Source organism: Mustela lutreola, chromosome 7, assembly GCF_030435805.1.
Source record: "Mustela lutreola isolate mMusLut2 chromosome 7, mMusLut2.pri, whole genome shotgun sequence".
Taxonomy (NCBI): Eukaryota; Metazoa; Chordata; class Mammalia; order Carnivora; family Mustelidae; genus Mustela; species Mustela lutreola.
This window is the reverse complement of record NC_081296.1, coordinates 133,451,324-133,472,063: the sequence shown is the minus strand read 5'-3', so window position 1 is coordinate 133,472,063 and position 20,740 is coordinate 133,451,324. Positions and strand designations below refer to the sequence as shown.

The 20,740-nt window shown below is 34.9% G+C and overlaps 1 pseudogene; it reads right to left on the bottom strand.

Annotated features, from left to right (window-relative positions):
- Positions 1–1,229: 1,229 nt before the first annotated feature.
- LOC131837354 (U4 spliceosomal RNA) lies at positions 1,230–1,343 on the bottom strand (annotated as a pseudogene).
- Positions 1,344–20,740: the final 19,397 nt, after the last annotated feature.

The window sequence follows — 20,740 nt, the reverse complement described above, 5'->3', positions numbered from 1 at the left end:
ATGTAGGCCAAGCCTGGGTAATAACACAAACCCAACAAATTAGAATTCTGTTCCTGACTCAATATGTAGTTAAAAGGCCCTCTTACTGGGGTCTTTTGCTGCAGTCATTTCTGGGATGAAATGTGGCAGCTATCTCACAGCTGGCTAACATCATGGATAGGGGGTGACAATAGGAAGTGACAAATAGCCTTTTAAATTTCAACTGTCAGGTTGATGAAGGAAGAAGAATGCATTCCAAAAAGAACTTCAGGTTGGAATCTGACTAAAATCTTCTATTCAGCATTCCTAATATTAATCAAAAGGGGTCAAAGACACTAATTAACCTCAGAAATTCAAAGTTACAGATTTACCCCTTCAGAAAACTGGAATTGCTTCTTCAATACATAATGAGACAATATACCAAAAACTCAGGAATGATAACTTCTGACAAGGAACACATTTTTCAATGAAAGTTAGTTTTTATACGTATTTCCTGGTGGTTAATTAAAAGAGAGAGAGAGAGAAGTAACATTTACTTAATATCCATCTTGTGTCATGGTACTGGGAGATTGACATATATAACCCCATTAAATTACCACAACAGCTCTATGAGCTCCTGAAAAGAGAAATGAACGTCCTTACCAAGTTTCATTTCAGAGTTCAACAAAGAAAGACATAGGTTACTTTCTAACACTAAATGAGATGAATTTTTCTGATAAAATATAGTAAAGAACAGGTAATGCTCCCATATAAGTACCTTAGAGATGAGCTTTTGAACTGAAACAGAACTTGACAACTCTCCTAGTTGTCAACTTATCTAGTAAGGGAGATACCAGATAGTCTTGGAGGGACAAAAGGATTCTCTGTGCACAGTAATAAGGAAGAGGCTGTTCCAGTGGGAAAACTGAGTGAATTAAGCAGTCAAGCCCTTAAGAGGATCCAAAAAGATTTGATTTGGAACTGAACTACAAGATCATTCTAAGACTCCGAAAGATAAATTGCCCTTGGATCCTCAAATCTGGATAAAAGATAATTCCATTCAATTGACATTTATTAAAAATTCTTCACTGTATGATACAGTGGAATTTATAATAATCATTGAAATGTGATTTTTTTCTTTCAAATAGCTTTCTATGTAGCTATTATTTATGATTTGTGTGGGGAGAAAGTAGAGCAGGAGGAACTTGAGGGAAGAACTAGGAGATCTGCTTGACCACCATAGCTAATGTTAAAAATGGTTTAAAACAGCTTCAAGTAACTAACTTTCAGTCATTACAGTAAGTTCTTCCAGTGAACTTTTCTATTAGCAATAATCACGCTTCAGATAAACCTCATTGGCTACGATACTGCCACTGTGCAAAGCTGCAGTGAACTTTTCTAATTAAACAAATAATCTGGTAACGATTTCAATAGTTAATAGATAAGGAAACTGGGACTCAGAACAGTGAAGTGACTTGCCCATTCACATGGCTTGTCAGAACCAGACTTGTCTTTGTTGCATCCAACATGGTTTCTCCGATACCACTTGGCCTCACTGTGCCAAATTATTTCTCAACCAACTCTGAACCATAATCATTAATTAAAATTATGGCTTAGTGTAATTATTTCTTGTAATTTTAATGGTTTGGTCAGTTGTTTCAGTGATTGTCCAGTTCAGTCCAAATGACCAATCCTTTAGACTTAGGTAGACTCAGCTTCCAAAACTTATCTCCTCCTAGCATTCTAAAAGATGCCAGTGTGCAAAGTTGTTTGTCAAAGGGCAATGTGAATTCACAATCAGCCTGTTTGGAAAGATTCTAATGACTAAATCTGATGATGGTGTCAGTGCTTTGGCAGAATATTCATGAAAAGTTATCCAATGACTTAAATCCAATGGTTTATTACTCCATCTGGAGTTTTTTGATGAGAGAGGGCATGTTGTACTGCCATGCCTATATGAGATTAATATACTAATTTTAACAGTAAAGACCAAAGACATTGGGAAATATTTATTAGTAACTATTAAGCAATCCCTACTTTGGATTTTGCCCAAAGTGTTGCACTGTCATTAAAGTATACCTAAAATTATATGGCTTTTATATTTTTAATGATCAAGAGAGTAATGTGTCCTATGTGTTGTGTTGGAATAACTGCCCATGACCTATGTATGTTCAGCTCTCTAAAAGTAAGGAGTGATACACATTTGTAGACTGTAAATTCTAATAGATTTAAAAGACAAAAATATTTGAAACTCCACTGTGACTTTCTCTAATATCCTTGAAACTTTTCACTGACTCATCGTTTTGGAATATAAACCAGGCGATCATGTTTAAGAAGTTAATGACTTTTGATTGAATCAGACAGCAATTGTTTATCTTGGTGGTTCTCCCAAATAAGTACCCTAGACAAAGAAGAGCAACATCTCAACAATCAGCAGTCTTTGATACCACTGGGGAGTAATATCTAACTAAGGTGACTATGATCTTTGGAAGAAATTAATAGATTTTATTACAATGGTCCTTTTCTAATTTCTTGGATAAGATATAAAATAAGGTGCTGGAAGATTGGTTATCTAGTTAAAAGATTAGTTTATGTCTCTTCTAATCACCACAAGCATGAAGCTATTAGGAAAGAGAATGAATGTATATGTTAGATGGTAATCTCACCATTGTCTCAATGAGTAGCAGCCACAAAACTGATACTGATACATGTGAGTTACTACCTTACAGTCTAACCTTCAACCAGAATATTGTTTTCCTCTGAGACTACCGTGTAGATTTACCCTTTTCCAAAGATACTAGAAACTTCATCTTTTCCATAAAGTCTAAGTAAAAGCATGGTGTTCTGGTTAGGTAATCTTTTTGGCTAGAGGATGAAAGAGCAAAGTTATTTTGATTCTCTTTGTAATAAGATATATCAAAAAATATATTTTAAAAATATGTAATTAAACATATCAGTTATATTTTGTTAAATATATTTTACTAAAATATAAAAGTGTATAATTAAGTATAAAAAATTGTTCTTAGGTATCTTTTTTTATTTTTAATTTATTTTTATAAACATATAATATATTTTTATCCCCAGGAGTACAGGTCTGTGAATAACCAGGTTTACACACTTCACAGCACTCAGTGTTGGGAAAATTGGACAGCCACATGCAGAAAAATGAAATTGGACCATTTCCTTATACCACACACAGAAATAGACTCAAAATGGATGAAGTACCTCAATGTGAGAAAGGGATCCATCAAAATCCTTGAGGAGAACACAGGCAGCAACCTCTCCAACCTCAGCTGCAGCAACGTCTTCCTAGGAACATCGCCAAAGGCAACAGAAGCAAGGGCAAAAATGAACTATTGGGACTTCATCAAGATCAAAAGTTTTTTCACAGCAAAAGAAACAGTCAACAAAACCAAAAGACAACTGACAGAATGGGAGAAGACATTTGCAAATGACATATCAGATAAAGGGCTAGTGTCCAAAATCTCTAAAGAATTTACGAAACTCAACACCCAAAGAACAAATAATCCAATCAAGAAATGGGCAGAAGACATGCACAGACATTTCTGCAAAGAAGACATCCAGATGGCCAACAGACACGTGAAAAGGTGCTCCACATCACTTGGCATCAGGGAAATACAAACCAAAACCACAATGAGATACCACCTCACGCCAGTGAGAATGGCTAAAATTAACAAGTCAGGAAATGACAGATGCTGGTGAGGATGTGGAGAAAGGGGCACCCTCCTACACTGCTGGTGGGAATGCAAGCTGGTACAACCACTCTGGAAAACAGCATGGAGGTTCCTCAAAATGTTGAAAATAGAACTACCCTATGACCCAGCAATTGCACTACTGGGTATTTACCTTAAAGATACAAACGTAGTGATCCAAAGGGGCTCATGCACCCGAATGTTTATAGCAACAATGTCTACAATAGCCAACCTATGGAAAGAACCTAGATGTCCATCAACAGATGAATGGATAAAGAAGATGTGTTATATATGCACAATGGAATACTATGCAGCCATCAAAAGAAATGAAATCTTGCCATTTGCGACGACGTGGATGGAACTAGAGAGTATCATGCTTAGCGAAATAAGTCAATCGGAGAAAGACAACTATCATATGATCTCCCTGATATAAGGAAGTAGAGATGCAACATGGGGGTTAAGGGGGTAGGAGAAGAATAAATGAAACGAGATGGGATTGAGAGGGAGACAAACCATAAGTGACTCTTAATTTCACAAAACAATCTGAGTATTGCTGGAGGGGGGTTGGGAGAGAGGGGTGGGATTATTGACAGTGCTGTTCTTAGGTATCTTTAAAAACATTAATAAAACAGGATAATTATTCCCTACTTTAAAATCCATGGTTTCCCAAATTTTTCCTACAATGAGGTGAATAGAGCTCTTAAAAGCATTTATAAAACTAAATGAAATGGCAATCCATACTGGCATTTAGGGAAGCAAAATGGCTTTCTGAGATTCCTTTAAGACATTTGTATCTATGGGCCAGTTAATTAATCATGTTTATCATGGCTCAATCAGCTATTCAAGTCAGAGTCTTTATACAACTGTGGCTTAGTGATTTAGCACTTGGCTTCTGGAACCATACTGCCAGGATATGATATCCATTCTCTTCATATTACAGGTTACAAGTCTTAGGCAACAGGACTAACATCTCTGTCTAGCTTTCTTCATTAGCAAAATGAAAATAATAGCAATACCTGACTCATTGGATTACTATAAAATAATTAATATAAATTATTATATACAATATAAATATTAATATATATTATTATGTTGACATAGTGGAGTGCTTTGAATAGTGCCTGCCACGAAGTAAAAACAAGAGTTGTTATTGTTCTCTTGGAACTAGTTCTTGGTCCCTCACCTCAGATCAGCATTCTCCCTTCCCGTATACCTCAACTTGCTAGGTTCCTCTTCTGATTTACCCAGACCAACACCTCACCCTGACTCATAGTACCACAGAAACCCCTTAGTACCACAGTCACTCCTTAGAACCACAGAAACTCCTTAAAGACTACATCCTTTGCCTCTGTGTTTCCCACATGACCTAGCATTATACTTTGCATAGGGTGGATAAAACTTAAGTATTTATCAAAAGGAACTTCCCTGGTTGTCCCCATGGCAAGAAATTGTCCGTCAGGCACACACTTCCCTCTCTGCTGTCTTAGTGAGGTGACTCAGTGCCAAAGTGCCATTAAAGAGTCTCATAAGCAACATGAGTATAATTCAGCCATTAAATCTTATAGGATATAATCTCCAATATATTCGCTACTTCGTACTCAGTGAATTATTTGGTAAAAGGACAAAGGTCAAGAATACATGTGAAGGTAGGTGCCATCTAATAGACTCTATATTCAGATTATGAAATCTGATGGTCAAATTATTCTTTCTGAAAGAATAACTTCATTATTAATAAGAGATAGGTTGAAGAGATATCAAACTACAAATTGTATTTACATAAAGTCAAGAATCCAGTCTACCAAAATACACTCTACCTTACCTACTTACCTGCATAGTCTGAGACAATAGCCAAGACTAAACTGTACTAAGATATATGGACAATTCAATCAATGCAGAAAAAATGAATTAGTAAAAAATGCTCAACAAAAGTTATGCCAATTTACTACTCTCTAATTTTTTCCCCTTCATCATCTATATAGAAACGAAAGAAAGGTAGACTACTACATGATGGGTAGGGTGTTCCTTACAATTTAAGCATTCTATGATTCTGACCTCGACCAGGCAACCAGAAGGAGACTCTGTATTATCCTTTGCAACTTTTTGTGCTAACATAGTCCATGGCCATAGGAAAATAAAGTGGGCCAAAGAAGTGAAAATGAGTATTGTAGAAGAACCTAAGGTCACTCATTTAATGTAGACCTAGTAAATGACTTTAATAATATGTCCAAAAACAAAAACAAAAGAGAAATAAATTTTCTTATTGGTTAATCTTATTTCTTTCAGCTTCAGTCAGACATCTTTAGGTTTAATGGGGTTGACAGATAAATAAATGCGAGAAGCACATGGTGTATATGTTTTCATTTAAAAATGGTATTTTTGAAAATTTCTATCTAAATCAAAGTTTTATAAATCAAATTGCAGCTAAAACATATTAGAAAAGTTTGGTATTTAAAGTAACTTTATAATGATTCTAGAAAATAAATGATTGACAGTTCATGCATATCATTGATATATTCAGCTTTTTTACATTAAGCCAGGTTCATCCTTACCACAAAAAAAGTTCCATAATGCCAGGGTTTCTTATCAAATTTATTCTTGCCTTTGTTTTGTGAAGATTAAGCAAGTTAATATACACAAAGCCCTTCAAACAGTAAAGCAGCATTCAGGAAATGCCAGCTATTGTTATTCTTGTTGCTTTTTCTTTCTATGATAGTATGTCCATACATTCCCAAATATTCGCTAGTGTGGAGGGATGGAGAAATATCTTTCTCATCTACTCTTTTTCTGTGAACTTCCCCTTACTACCACATTCTCCCTGAAGCAAGTAAAAGCTCTAACTGGAAAAACAGGATTCAAGTAAATTCTTTAGAGGGTTTCACAATCAGGTGTAGCTCAAGTAATACATAATTCATCACACTGAATTCATATTTTGGCTAAGACAGAAAGTAGGCTATTAGCCTTAATGATATTCACTTAAGTAGTAAAAATCACACTTTTATCTCTATTTAGCCCTTTATTGCTACATCTGATTGCTTATTTGTTTAAGCTCATCTGCCTTACCACCTATAAAAATTGTTTTATGATTTTTCCTTTGTTTTAAATTTCACAGATGTTTTTGAATTTTTTTAAACGAAACCCATGGATATAGCTTTATATGCTATCAATTCTGATAAAAGGTATAAAAGGAGACACTACAGAATTAAAAGATGAGTTTTGGAATCAGACAAAATTTAGTCTTTCTATTAATCATGAGGCTTTAAGCACATTACTTATTCTCTTCCAGCTTCAATTTTTTCATTTCTAATATAGAGATAACAGTTCAGAGTTCATAGAGTTATTGCAAGGAATTAAATAATTTAAAATAAATGTCAAGGACCTTGTATATGGTAAGTATTCAATGCTTATAATTCTATAAAAATTGCTGAGGTGGGCAGAACCTCAGAGGTCATTAGAGTTGCCTTTAAACAGGGAATTATTAGCCTAAGCAACTATTCTTTTAATAAAAGAATAAATGGAAATATAATACTTACATTATTCTTTAAGTACAGATATTTAGTTGGCTCTTATCTACTGATACTCAATTAGATCTAAGTACATACACACACAGTTAAGTAGCTATGTATACATTTATATATGCATTTATATGTATAAAAGGTATATTTTTGAACTGTAACTTCCTTTGAACACATTTAATGATTCATTAACTGAATGTTTCCTGAACTCAACATTGGTCAATTATATTCTCACTGAAACTCAAAATTTCTATGATCTAATGTTTTTCTATAGCTTTTTAAATACTTGTCAATATATATTCTTAATCCATTACCTGTTTGAAATTCATAATATTTAAATCTGGGCCACCCATCAAAGCTTTAGAAAGGGCATCTGCTTCCCATAACATCTCCATGTCATCGATTTGCAAACACATTAATCATGTTTCAAGGCACTTCCAAACCCTGCAGTGCTCATTTGGATAGTACCAAAATGTCTCTAGGTGAAAGTGTATGAAAATCACCTAAGAATAGGAAAGCATCCAACTACTTCTATATTGCTAAACACTGGTGGTTGATTTTAAAGGCAGTAAAAGATTGAGTAAGCTACTTATGTTTAACCAATAATAATATCTTGATCTTTGTAATAAAGATGATGCTACTGAATTCTCTTCACAACTAAGTTGTTTGAATTGTTTTTCTAGTATAGTAATGGGTTGCATAAACCATGGATATTCTTCTTTTTGAGTGAATTCTGACCTCTTGGTTCCCCCACCCTTGCCATCTCCACTCCATTCTATTCATGACCAAGTAAATTTATGACAGGGTAACTGGGGTTAAGAGTGTACCACATATTCTCTAACAGATAAAATTAGAGCTCAAGACCCTGGCCCATATTGAACTCATGACCCTGACTTCATTAGGAGTTTACACTCAATAATGGAACCAACTGGCCTACATTTAATTGATATTAATTAGGTTATTGAATAAATTGAATTAGCCCTAGTATGGTTTCAATACCCTGATGGTCTCAGGAAAAGCCCTGGCTACCAAGTGAAATTGTACTACTCACATCTGATCCTTCTCCATGCTTAATAATAGAGTTTGGCGGTTGAACCAAGATAGACCTTGAATCTTCAGGGTTCTATTTTGTCTCTAATTGGTGTGCTTTTATACCGTGTGTGTGTTAACTGTTACTGGACAGTTTGAATTATTCTAAGCTTAAACTCATTGTTACTTCTTTCCTATTTTCCTCATCACTCATAAGTACGCTAAACATTTTTTATATGGACTGCATTTCTGGGTTTTCCATGAAGTTGGTTGTCTCTGTATCATTTTCTTGCCTCCTTTTTTTTTTTTTTTAACTTAAACATCTGTTTTCCCTTAAAACATACTTTATGCTTGTGTCTGAACTTTTGCTTAAGGCAAATGTTATTAGAAAAGAATAAAAATTGACAGGGATATGTGCACTTAGCTAACTCATCAGAAAAAAGAAATTAATGCAGCCCGAGGTTTGTTTTGGGGAAATTTTAATTTCAACTCAGAAATCCACAGATGAACTTGGGCTTTTTCAGGTCACGTATAGTCTTCATATTAAATAATACAATGATAATAATAATAATAATAACAATAATGAATTTTTATTACTATAATATCAGAAAATAGTGTTATATAAATGGTATAAATATTACAGTAAATAATATATTCAAGTACATAATTGTATACTTGTAATATATAATATGAACACTATGTCAATACTAATTTACATAATATAATGGGAATCATTACTATGATAAAGAGTATAATAATAGTTTTATATTATTTGTTATTAAATAATACTATTTTAATATTATTAATCCCCTCACATGATTAATCAATTCCAGCACAATGTCTTTTATGTTATTTTCAATTTCATTGTGATCCCTAGCAAATCTGATTCAGGCAATAGCCAGTATCCCATTAATTGATTAATTCATCCAATTAATAGGCATTGAATCGTCTTCTGTGTGCCCTATACTTTGCTAAAACCTGAGGATACCACTTAGAATAAGGCAGAAGTGCACCTGCCCTTATGTAACTTGCATTCTCAGATGGTAAAAGCAAAATTCCTTTTACTACCTAATTCTTTCCTTCCCTGGGGTGGTGAAGTAACTTATCTGATTGGTGAGTCTGGGAGCAGATCCTCAGCATGCATATCTCAACCTCTCCATTCTTCCTTCTTCTGAGGCATCAGCTTCCTTCTGAAAGCCCATCCCAAAAGATGTCAGTCCAAATGTGGTGTCAGATATTAGGAAACTCTGTTGCCACACATCTAAGCCATTACCTCCCATTCAGTAATAAAGCTAACATTTCTATCTCCAAGATTATCTTTGAATTATTTGTCTTATCTCTTAAGCGGTTCCAAATTCAGCTGGTAAAGAAGATTGCTCTTCATTGGGTTTCCTCAAACTTAACACTGACCTAGAGAAGAGAGAGGGGACTAATTCCACACAAAGTGAGTGGCAGACATGGGGTCTGCCACCAATGTTTCTAGATCTTCTCTCCTTCCAAATACGAGAGTCAATTTCACATTTTAATTCCTTACTATTAGGTCTGGCCATGTGATTTGCATTGGCCAAAGAGCAGAGGACATGTATGTCACTTCCACGTGGATGTATTCAAGAGCTGATGTGCCACACCATTCTCTACCTTCTATGTTCTGTTCTACCATGATTACTATAGAGGCATGCAGTAAAATGTGTCATCCTGTGAGCACAGAGCACCCAACACAGACCCTGAATGACTGTGATGAGAACTGTCCTGCTGACCTGCTTTGGGTATGAAGTGTTGTTTTTGTTTTGTTTTTTTTACAATTTAATACAGTAGAATGAGTTCATTTCCTTTTTTTTTTTTTAGCATAGTTTTGTATTTATTATCAGATAAGGAGATTCAAAAATTACAACAGAAGTTCAAGTTAGAATATTTGAACTATACATGTAGAATATGAGGTTTGTTTTTTTTTTAATTTTTTATTTTTTATAAACATATATTTTTATCACCAGGGGTACAGGTCTGTGAATCACCAGGTTTACACACTTCACAGCTCTCACCAAAGCACATACCCTCCCCAATGTCCATAATCCCACCCCCTTCTCCCAAACCCCCTCCCCCCAGCAACCCTCAGTTTGTTTTGTGAGATTAAGAGTCACTTATGGTTTGTCTCCCTCCCAATCCCATCTTGTTTCATTTATTCTTCTCCTACCCACTTAAGCCCCCATGTTGCATCACCACTTCCTCATATCAGGGAGATCATGCCATTTGCAACAACATGGATGGAACTAGAGCGTATCATGCTTAGCGAAATAAGTCAAGCAGAATATGAGTTTTTTTAAAAATATATTTAAGTATAGTTGACACACAGTTCATTAGTTTCAGGTGTACAACATAGTGATTTAACATCTCTATATGTTATGTTCACAAGTGTGTCTGTCACTATACAATACTATTACAGTATCATTGATATTCCCTATGTTCCCTATACTGTACCTTTTATTCTTGTTTTATTAATTCCATAATTGGAAGTCTGTATCTCTCTCTTTCCTTTGCTAATTTTACCTATCCCCCTTCCTCCTTACCTCTGGAAACCATCAGTTTGTTCTCTGTATTTGTTGGTCTGTTTCTGCTTTTTCTTTGCTTATTCATTTGTTTCAGTTTTTTTTTAATTCCATATACAAATGAAATAATATGGTATTTGAGGTTTGTTCTTTCAAGCCATTGAGATTTTGGGGTTTTAAGTCATAGGTGCAAATGGTCAGATTAAGAGATGTCTTCCTGAGAAGCTATAGTGATATTGAAGCAGACACTAAAGATAAAAAAGAGTAGACCCCACACAGAGTAAAGATAAAGGTTTTTAACATAAACTGTATTTTTTCATAAACTGTAATTTTAAACATAAACTGAAGAAACAACTGGCACAAAGGACCTGAAGAGGTAAAGAGTCCAAAATATTTAAGGAAATTGTGGAATTCCAGCTAGAACAGGGTCTGAAAGGAGAAGACAGTAGCCCAGATGTTGTCCATGCCACTCCTTCTGTCTTCTGGTTACTGCAAAAGGCAAGGAAGAGAATTTCATCCCTGGAAAGTCACATTTGTGGTCATTATTGACCTGGGATACTACTACTTGCTCTTGACTTTCCTGTTAACTAAGGTGGAGACAAAGTATTTAGGAAAAAATCAGAGAAAGATAACTTAAGTAATTTCCTCAATAAAGTATCACCATTCTCTAAATCCATTATAAGCAGGATATCCTATGGAGCACAGATACGGTCAGTAGGACATAGTCAAGCTTCATGGGGTCTGAAGTATAAACAATATTCCAGGATGGGCCTTGTTAGGACCCTGAACTGAAATTTCATTGCTTTTACAATCAACTCATCTTTATGTGTTTTTCTGGTTTGAAATCTGTGGTAGCTTCTCAGTGCCTCCTATAGTAGAATAGTGGGGTAGAATATAGAATTTTCAAAATAGATTCTTTAAAGGGAAAAAAATCACCTGCAATTCCCTTAATATTGCTCATTAACAGTGTTCTTCTCCTTGATCTTTTGAATTTTCCATATACTTTGAGAATTCTTTTCTGTGTAAGATGTAAAAAAAATTACATATTATTTTTTGGAAGATAGTGTTCATTCAAAAAGCAAAACAAAAATTGCAAAATATTTTCAACATTTTGAGGAACCTTCATGTTGTTTTCCAGAGTGGTTGCACTAGCTTGCATTCCCACCAACAGTGTAGGAGGGTTCCCCTTTCTCCGCATCCTTGCCAGCATCTGTCATTTCCTCACTTGTTAATTTTAGTCATTCTGACTGGTGTGAGGTGATACCTCATTGTGGTTTTGATTTGTATTTCCCTGATGCTGAGTGATATGGAACACTTTTTCATGCATCTGTTGACAATCTGGATGTCTTCTTTGCAGAAATGTCTGTTCATGTCCTCTGCCCATTTCTTGATTGGATTATTTGTTCTTTGGGTGTTTAGTTTGCTAAGTTCTTTATAGATTTTGGACACTAGTCCTTTATCTGATATGTTGTTTGCAAATATCTTCTCCCATTTTATCAATAGAAATACCCTATGACCCAGCAATTGCACTACTGGGTATTTACCCTAAAGATACAAATGTAGTGATCCAAAGGGGCACATGCACCCGAATTTTATAGCAGCAATGTCCACAATAGCCAAACTATGGAAAGAACCTGGAAGTCCATCAACAGATGAGTGGATAAAGAAGATGTGGTATATATGTACAATGGAATACTATGCAGCCATCAAAAGAAATGAAATCTTGCCATTTGAGATGACGTGGATGGAGAGTATCATGTTTAGCGAAATAAGTCAATCGGAGAAAGACAACTATCATATGATCTCCCTGACATGAGGAAGTGGTGATGCAACATGGGGGCTTAAGGGGGTAGGAGAAGAATCAATGAAACAAGATGGGATTGGGAGGGAGACAAACCATAAGTGACTCTTAATCTCACAAAACAAACTGAGGGTTGCTGGGGGGAGGGGGGTTAGGAGAAGGAGGGTGGGGTTATGGACATCGGGGAGGGTATGTGCTTTGGTGAGTGCTGTGAAGTGTGTAAAGCTGGAGATTCTCAGACCTATACCCCTGGGGATAAAAATATATGTTTATAAAAAATAAAAAATTAAAATAAAATAAAATAAGTTAATTAAAAAAATGCAAAATATATTCCACATCCTCTTATAATTTGATTTTAAATTGTGACTGTACTTTTTGGTGGAAAATATATAAAAATGATGAAAATGTGCTATGTTCACTCCAAAATCCCATGAGTTTAGCTAGACTAATTAGAGAATGAACTTACGATATACTATAGTATTTTTAGTCATTGTTTTATAATCAATTATCTAATGATAGAATTACATTCTATAGTGAAATGGAAAACTCAGCAAAACAGGCTGGCAACACTTTTAAAACGGAAAAGCAATTTTTGTTTTTTCAGTTTAATTTTTAAAGTAATATATGCTCATGACTAATATTCAAACAGTCAGAAAGATATAAAGTGGATTCCATTATCTAAGATATAATGAATATAAAGTGTCTTGACATCCTTTCAGAATTTTATATTCATATATAAGCTTTTTAAATAACAAAATTCCATGCTATTATAAATTGTCTACAACTTACTCTTTTCAGATAATATTTTATATATATAATATAAATATATTAATGTATATATCTGTAGATCTATATCTATGTCTACATGGATAGATGGATAGATTAGATAGGTAGATAGATAGATATCTTTGTCTTCCTTTTAATATCTGTATTCTATGGTTATGGCTATGCTGAAATATGTCTAACTATCCTCCAACTAATTGAAAGTATGGGTTATTTGTTTGTTTTTGTTGTAGTTTCTTTTAAATCCAACCTAAAAATTCTTTTTTCTTTTAAAAGCTAAGTTAACAATAGCCATGTTAGGTAAGTTGGATCTTAAAACAATTTATGTGTCATATGTATTTTGTAAATTTCTTGGTTTTCTATCTATTGTCATATGATGCTTTATCTATTTTGTTTTGCTTTTATTCTTCCTTATAATAGTTTTCTTCATGATTAGACTTATAATTTAATGTTAAATACTAAAGCTCTATTGCTGGATTTTTTTTCAACTTTAGGCAGCATTTATGTTATGTAATATTTCCACTTATGATATATGACAATATTTCCCCATCTACATTTCCTAATCCCACTCCTTTCTTATACTGCCAGATATTTATGCATATTTTAGTTTTATCCTTTTAAAGCTTTTAATATTTACATTTAGTTTGTCACTGTAATCCCAATGTTGTTCAATCTGAGCCCCATATATACATGGATTCTATGTTTCTTAACAATTCTTGTAAGACATCACTTTTCTTTTTCTGAATTTTTTATTTGATTCATTTCCCAGGAGGCTGACTTTTATCATCAAGAAGCTCTCTCATTTTTGTTTTCAATACTTTTTCTTAATCCAAAAAGGACTACAGTTCATGAATTCTTGCTTGCAAAAATACCATTGTGTGACATCTAAACAAATCCAACATCTTGGCTTAAGACTCTTCACCATATATGTATAATTCCAGAACTCTGTGATGGCAATAAGGAAACTCTGACACCAGATGACACTTAAAGATGAAGGGTTCTTCCTAAAACCTCTTGTCTTCCTTTATTTGTAGAAATTTTTCTTCTATTTCATCTTTGAATATATTTCCACTTCAGTATATTCTATACCTCAGGCACACTAATTATATGATTGTTTACTCTCATTTATCTTCCATTTCTGACATCTCTTCTATTATTTTTTCCTTGGTGACATCCTCAAACCTGAATACCATGTCATTGACTTGATACTTTAGAGGTCTGAAATGTTTTGAGTAATAACCATTCTATATTTTGCCACCTCTTCTATGTAGCTTCTATTTATGCAATAGTTTTACTTTTTTCTTAACCTCTTTCCTGATTTTTGCCAGTGTCTCCTGTGTCTCCAAATATTGTCTTATCATTTTTAATTTAAAATTAATTAGCAAAATTGATTAAAAATTAAATAAAACATTTAATCAGATAAAAATGATTAAAAGAGTTTTGTCTATTAAATCTCATTATTTCTTTCAGAATATATATTTTCTTCCTAATTCTATGAGAATATAGAGAAGTGTTTGGCTGAAATTTCCTTTGATTTCATAGGAAGTTCATGTTTTCTAAAATGTACTTTCATCTGCTCTTTATAATAAATTACATATCTTTTTGTTTTTGTAGCATCTGTACCAAAGTCCCACTTTGGATCTCTCTGGCTTATCATTCATCTTTGAACCAGCAGTTTTAACCTGGCTTACTTTTTTCTAAAGAACAGTATGAGAATGTGCGTTGTTTGACCCACATCACCTGGCTTATCATCTCTGAGCTCCTTCTCACCGAATCTGCTCTGTCTTCTCTTCTGGGGATATCTTTCTACAGCAGTTCTCTGTGACTTTTAGTGAAGCCTCTTTTCGCAAATGTCTTTTATTTGGTGATTTAGTGTTTAGCTTTTGTCAGTAGTACATGCCCAACCATCATATTCTTCACTTTTCTCATCACCATCTGCACCTTCACTCTTTATTGTTTCAAGTAAAAAAAATAATCAAATGGACCTATTAGGATCCTTGCTTACTTTGAGAGGAATCCACAGTCAATGGATTGAGAGGAATTTGAGAGGAATTTGAATTTGAGAGGAATTCATACTCAAGAGGTATGAATTGCTTCCAATGTCTTTCCTCCATCAAATTCCAGTACCACTATAATTGATGGATGGTTGCAATTCATAGACTGTGTTTGGGTATTTTGACCAAGTTTTAATTCAGGTAAGATTTTACATTTCCAAATTTAAGTTGTATTCATCAGGTTTCTGGCATACAAAGAGTTAGGAACTGAAATAAATATGCTGTATTCCACCATCTCCTACAGAAAATCTCCCTTTAAAATTTTTTTTCTTAAATCTGTGTGACAACAGAGTGTTTCAGGGAATTTATGTCAATTATACATATGCCAATCATAAAGTCGTTGCTGAATTTAATTCAAAAACAGTAGTATATGTTACTGTTGTCTACTATCTATATTCTATACCTTTATTCCTAGTTGGGGGATGTCCTGAGTATTTCCAACACCTGAAAAACATCAACTTTTTCAGAATCAAAGTAATATATATCAATTGCTAAATATTTAGAAACATATGTGCATTATAAGAAAGAGAATTTAAACCATGTATAATTCCACTACGTTATAATCAGTATGCTTCATTTACTACACGATGGACATTTTCTCATATTTTAACATCTCCAAAATAAAGTTATATCTTATAGTTGGTGGCACATCATAATTTAATAAACAGAATTTTTTTTCTTATTAGTATATGAAATAATGGTTCATCATATGACCAGTTTTATCCTAGATTTGATCAGCTCTGATATATTTTCTTCCAGATATATGTACTATTTTAAACCAAAATTGGGATCATGTTTATATACTTCTGTGGTCAATTTTATTTTTTTAAGACGTATTCATTTATTTTAGAGAGAAAGAGGGAGAGAGAGAGACAGGGAGGGGCAGAGAAAGAAGAAGAGAGAGAGAATTCTGAGTAGACTCCCTGTGAGCACAGACCCCAGTGCAGGCTCAATTCCAGGACCCCAAGATCATAACCTGAGCTAATCCAACAGTCAGAAGCCTAACCAACTGAGCTACTTGCCCCCTCACCTTTTTTAGAGAGGGAGAGAGAACATGTATGATGGGGGAAGGGCAGAAGGAGAGAGAAAGAGATCATCTTAAGTGCTCTCCATGCTCAGTGCAGAGCCTGACACAAGGCTAAATCTCACGACCCTGAAATCATGATCTGAGCAGAAATCAAGAGTCAAATGCATAATGGACCGTGCTACTTAACTGACTGAGCCACCCAGGCACCCCTTTTGTGGCCAACTTTAAATGAAATGCAATTTTGTAGAATAAAATAAAGCAGTATCCTTTGCTGTGCAGAAGCTTTTGATCTTGATGAAGTCCCAAAAGTTCATTTTTGCTTTTGTTTCCTTTGCCTTTGGAGCCATATCTTGAAAGAAGTTGCTGTGGCTGATATCGAAGAGGTTACTGCCTATGTTCTCCACTAGGATTCTGATGTATTCCTGTCTCACGTTGAGGTCTTTTATCCATTTTGAGTTTATCTTTGTGTATGGTGTAAAGAGAATGGTCGAGTTTCATTCTTCTACATATAGCTGTCCAATTTTCCCAGCACCATTTATTGAAGAGACTGTCTTTTTTCCACTGTATATTTTTTCCTGCTTTGTCAAAGATTATTTGATCATAGAGTTGAGGATCCATATCTGGGTTCTCTACTCTGTTCCACTGGTCTATGTGTCTGTTTTTAGGCCAATACCATGCTGTCTTGGTGATCACAGCTTTGTAGTAAAGCTTGAAATCAGGTAACATGATACCGCCAGTTTTATTTTTGTTTTTCCAAATTTCCTTAGCAATTTGGGGGTCTCTTCTGATTCCATATAAATTTTAGGATTATTTGCTCCAGCTCTTTGAAAAATACCGGTGGAATTTTTATTGGAATGGCATTAAAAGTATAGATTGCTCTAGGCAATATAGACATTTTAACAATGTTTATTCTGATCCAAGAGCATGGAATGGTCTCCATTTTTTTGTGTCTTCTTTAATTTCTTTCATGAGTGTTCTGTAGTTCCTCGAGTACAGATCCTTGACCTCTTTGGTTAGGTTTATTCCCAGGTATCTTATGGTTCTTGGTGCTATAGTAAATGGAATCAATTCTCTAATTTCCCTCTCTGTATTTTCATTGTTAGTATATAAGAAAGCCACTGATTTCTGTACATTGACTTTGTATCCCGCTATGTTACTGAATTGCTATATGAGTTCTAGTAGTTTGAGGGTGGAGTATTTTGGGTTTTCCATATAAAGTATCATGTCATCTGCAAAGAGAGAGAGTTTGACCTCTTCGTTGCCAATTTGGATACATTTTAATTCTCTTTGTTGTCTGATTGCTGTTGCTAGAATTTCATCAAGATCAGAAGCTTCTGCATGGCAAAGGAAACAGTCAACAAAACAAAGAGGCAATCCATGGAATGGGAAAAGATATTTGCAAATGACAGTACAGACAAAAGGTTGATATCCAGGATCTATAAAGAACTTTTCAAACTCAACACACACAAAACAGATAATCATATCAAAAAATGGGCAGAAGAAATGAACAGACACTTCTCCAATGAAGACATACAAATGACTATCAGACACATGAAAAAATGTTCATCATCACTAGCCATAAGGGAGATTCAAATTAAAACCACATTGAGATACCACCTTACACCAGTTAGAATGGCCAAAATTAGCAAGACAGGAAACAACATGTGTTGGAAAGGATGTGGAGAAAGGGGAACCCTCTCACACTGTTGGTGGGAATGCAAGTTGGTGCAGCCATTTTGGAGAACAGTGTGGAGGTTCCTCAAGAAATTAAAAATACAGCTTCCCTATGACCCTGCAATTGCACTATTGGGTATTTACCCCAAAGATACAGATGTAGTGAAAAGAAGGGACATCTGGACCCCAATGTTTATATGGCCACGGTCACCAAACTGTGGAAAGAACCAAGATGCCCTTCAACAGACGAATGGATAAGGAAGATGTGGTCCATATACACTATGGAGTATTATGCTTCCATCAGAAAGGATGAATACCCAACTTTTGTAGCAACATGGATTGGACTGGAAGAGATTATGTTGAGTGAAATAAGTCAAGCAGAGAGAGTCAATTATCATATGGTTTCACTTATTTGTGGAGCATAACAAATAACATGGATGGCATAGGGAGATGGAAAAGAGAAGGGAGTTGAGGGAAATTGGAAGGGGAGGTGAACCATGAGAATCTATGGACTCTGAAAAACAATCTGAGGAGTTTGAAGTGGTGGTGGGGGGAGGTGTGGGAGGTTGGGGGAGCCAGGCGGTAGGTATTAAGGAGGAGTACTGGGTGTGGTGCAAAAACAATGAATTCTGTTATGCTGAAAAGAAATTTAAAAAAATAAATTTTAAAAAATTAAGCAGTATCACATCATCATTCTTTAAAAATGTTACACAATTTTATAAATGGGTGATCCAAATGAAAGAGAAGTACTTGTCTCAAAATCTACAGGCCACTTACCTTCTCTAAGCCTCAGTTTTACTTCTCTCTAATGAATTTACTGACAATACCTACAACCTAGGAAACCAGGATGATTCAATGAAGTGTTTACTTTAATGCTACATATATTAAATAATAAATGTGAGTCATCAACATTATTGTTACTAGTTGCAGTGTCATTAGTAATGATTGTTCAGGGAATGGCATTTTTGACTCATGTCAAAAGACAAATGGTTGATTCCATTCTATTAAACTGACCAGCTTACCTCATGCCAGATACTGGCTGGGGACTGAAAATACAAGGACAACCACAACTCTTACACAGAACCCTCTATGAAACAGTTTACTTTCAGGATCTTGTTCATTTATTTCAGGTAAATAGATTTATTTATTCTGAACACTCTCTGCTCTGACCACAGGCCAAATCTCTTCCATGCACTTTATACTCACATATAACTTGCCATTCTCCTCACACGCCCTTTGTCACCCTATTTCTGCAACTATATTATAGTTCTTTCTTCATCTGCAATGCTTTTCCTTTTTCCTATCTCCAGAGGTCCAAATCTCTCCTAACCCAAAAAATATTTTAAAGTTAAGAAAGAAGCTCCTTATCATTTACATTCTGTTCAAACAAACAAACAAACAAACAAAAATAGAGAGAGAGAGAGACAGAGAGACAGAGAGAAACAAGAACTAGAAAACAAGCCAGTTCACCCAGGGTATTGGGCAATGCCATTCACATGCAACTCTCCTTGCATCCTTCTCAAATCTAACCACTTTGACACCATTGCCTCTTCCTCCATACTCCCCAGAGCATTATTTGCAATATTCCTTATCACATCCTGCATCACAATAATTGTGTGCATGTCTTATCTGGCCCAGATTACGAGGTCCTTAAGCGCAGAAATATTATTTGTCTGTCTCCATAGCGTCTGTCACATAATGCATGCTTAATAAGTTTTTGAATTGAATTAATTAGTCCCTTGACCATTATCAGGGTTTATTATTAAATAAATAACCATTATTGGAGTTATTTATTTATTCCTTGAAGTAAATCACTCCATCTTCTTATTTGAAAATAAAAACAATGTCAGAGAGTTTTGTAAGTCTTTCAATAAAATCAACCATCTCTGTGTGCTCCTTTTCCCACTCTTGTCCTCAGAGGCAAACATTTGTACCCCCTTTAGCCATTCCTTGCCATGATTTGCTTCTCCTTGTTTAAACAATATGTGTGCTTTGCTCTTTCTTAACCTTCTCCATGTTATGATGTGGAAGATGGGCATTGATCTTTTTACATGCCCTCTTGTCCCCCATACATGTTTTACCTCCCTGCAAACTCTCTGTATAGTTCAACTTAAGGTTCTTGTGTTCTAATCCTCTTGCTCCAACACAGACTGCCATTCTTGAAAACCTGGGATGTCCCTTTTATCATCATGTTGGCTGTTCCTTTTGGTCCTCTCCTGTGTTGGTTTTCCACATTTCATGGTTTCCAGATATTTGTATTTTTGGTTTATTCCTTATTCTGGTGCACGACAGCTTCAGCAGTTTTTCAAGAAATGCTTTATCACAAATAGTATTTACTTTTTGGGGGGGAGGAGTGATTGGAAGTTTCACTTAGAATAGAATTCCAGGTTAAACATGACTATCCCTCAGAATTTGGAAGGTATCGCCTGCTGTAAGTGGTACTAATGAAGTACAAGTAAAGGGTTTCTTGGATTACATGAAAGGTGAAATACTGCTTATCTGTGGGTTGCAGGATACAAAGTCAGGGAGGGTAATTGGAGAGGCAACATTATAGGGGAAAGGACATGGCTGAAATGAAAGCCAGGCAGGTTTTCCAAATCATCATTGATTCAAACATGATAGAACATGATAGGAAAGCCTACTGAG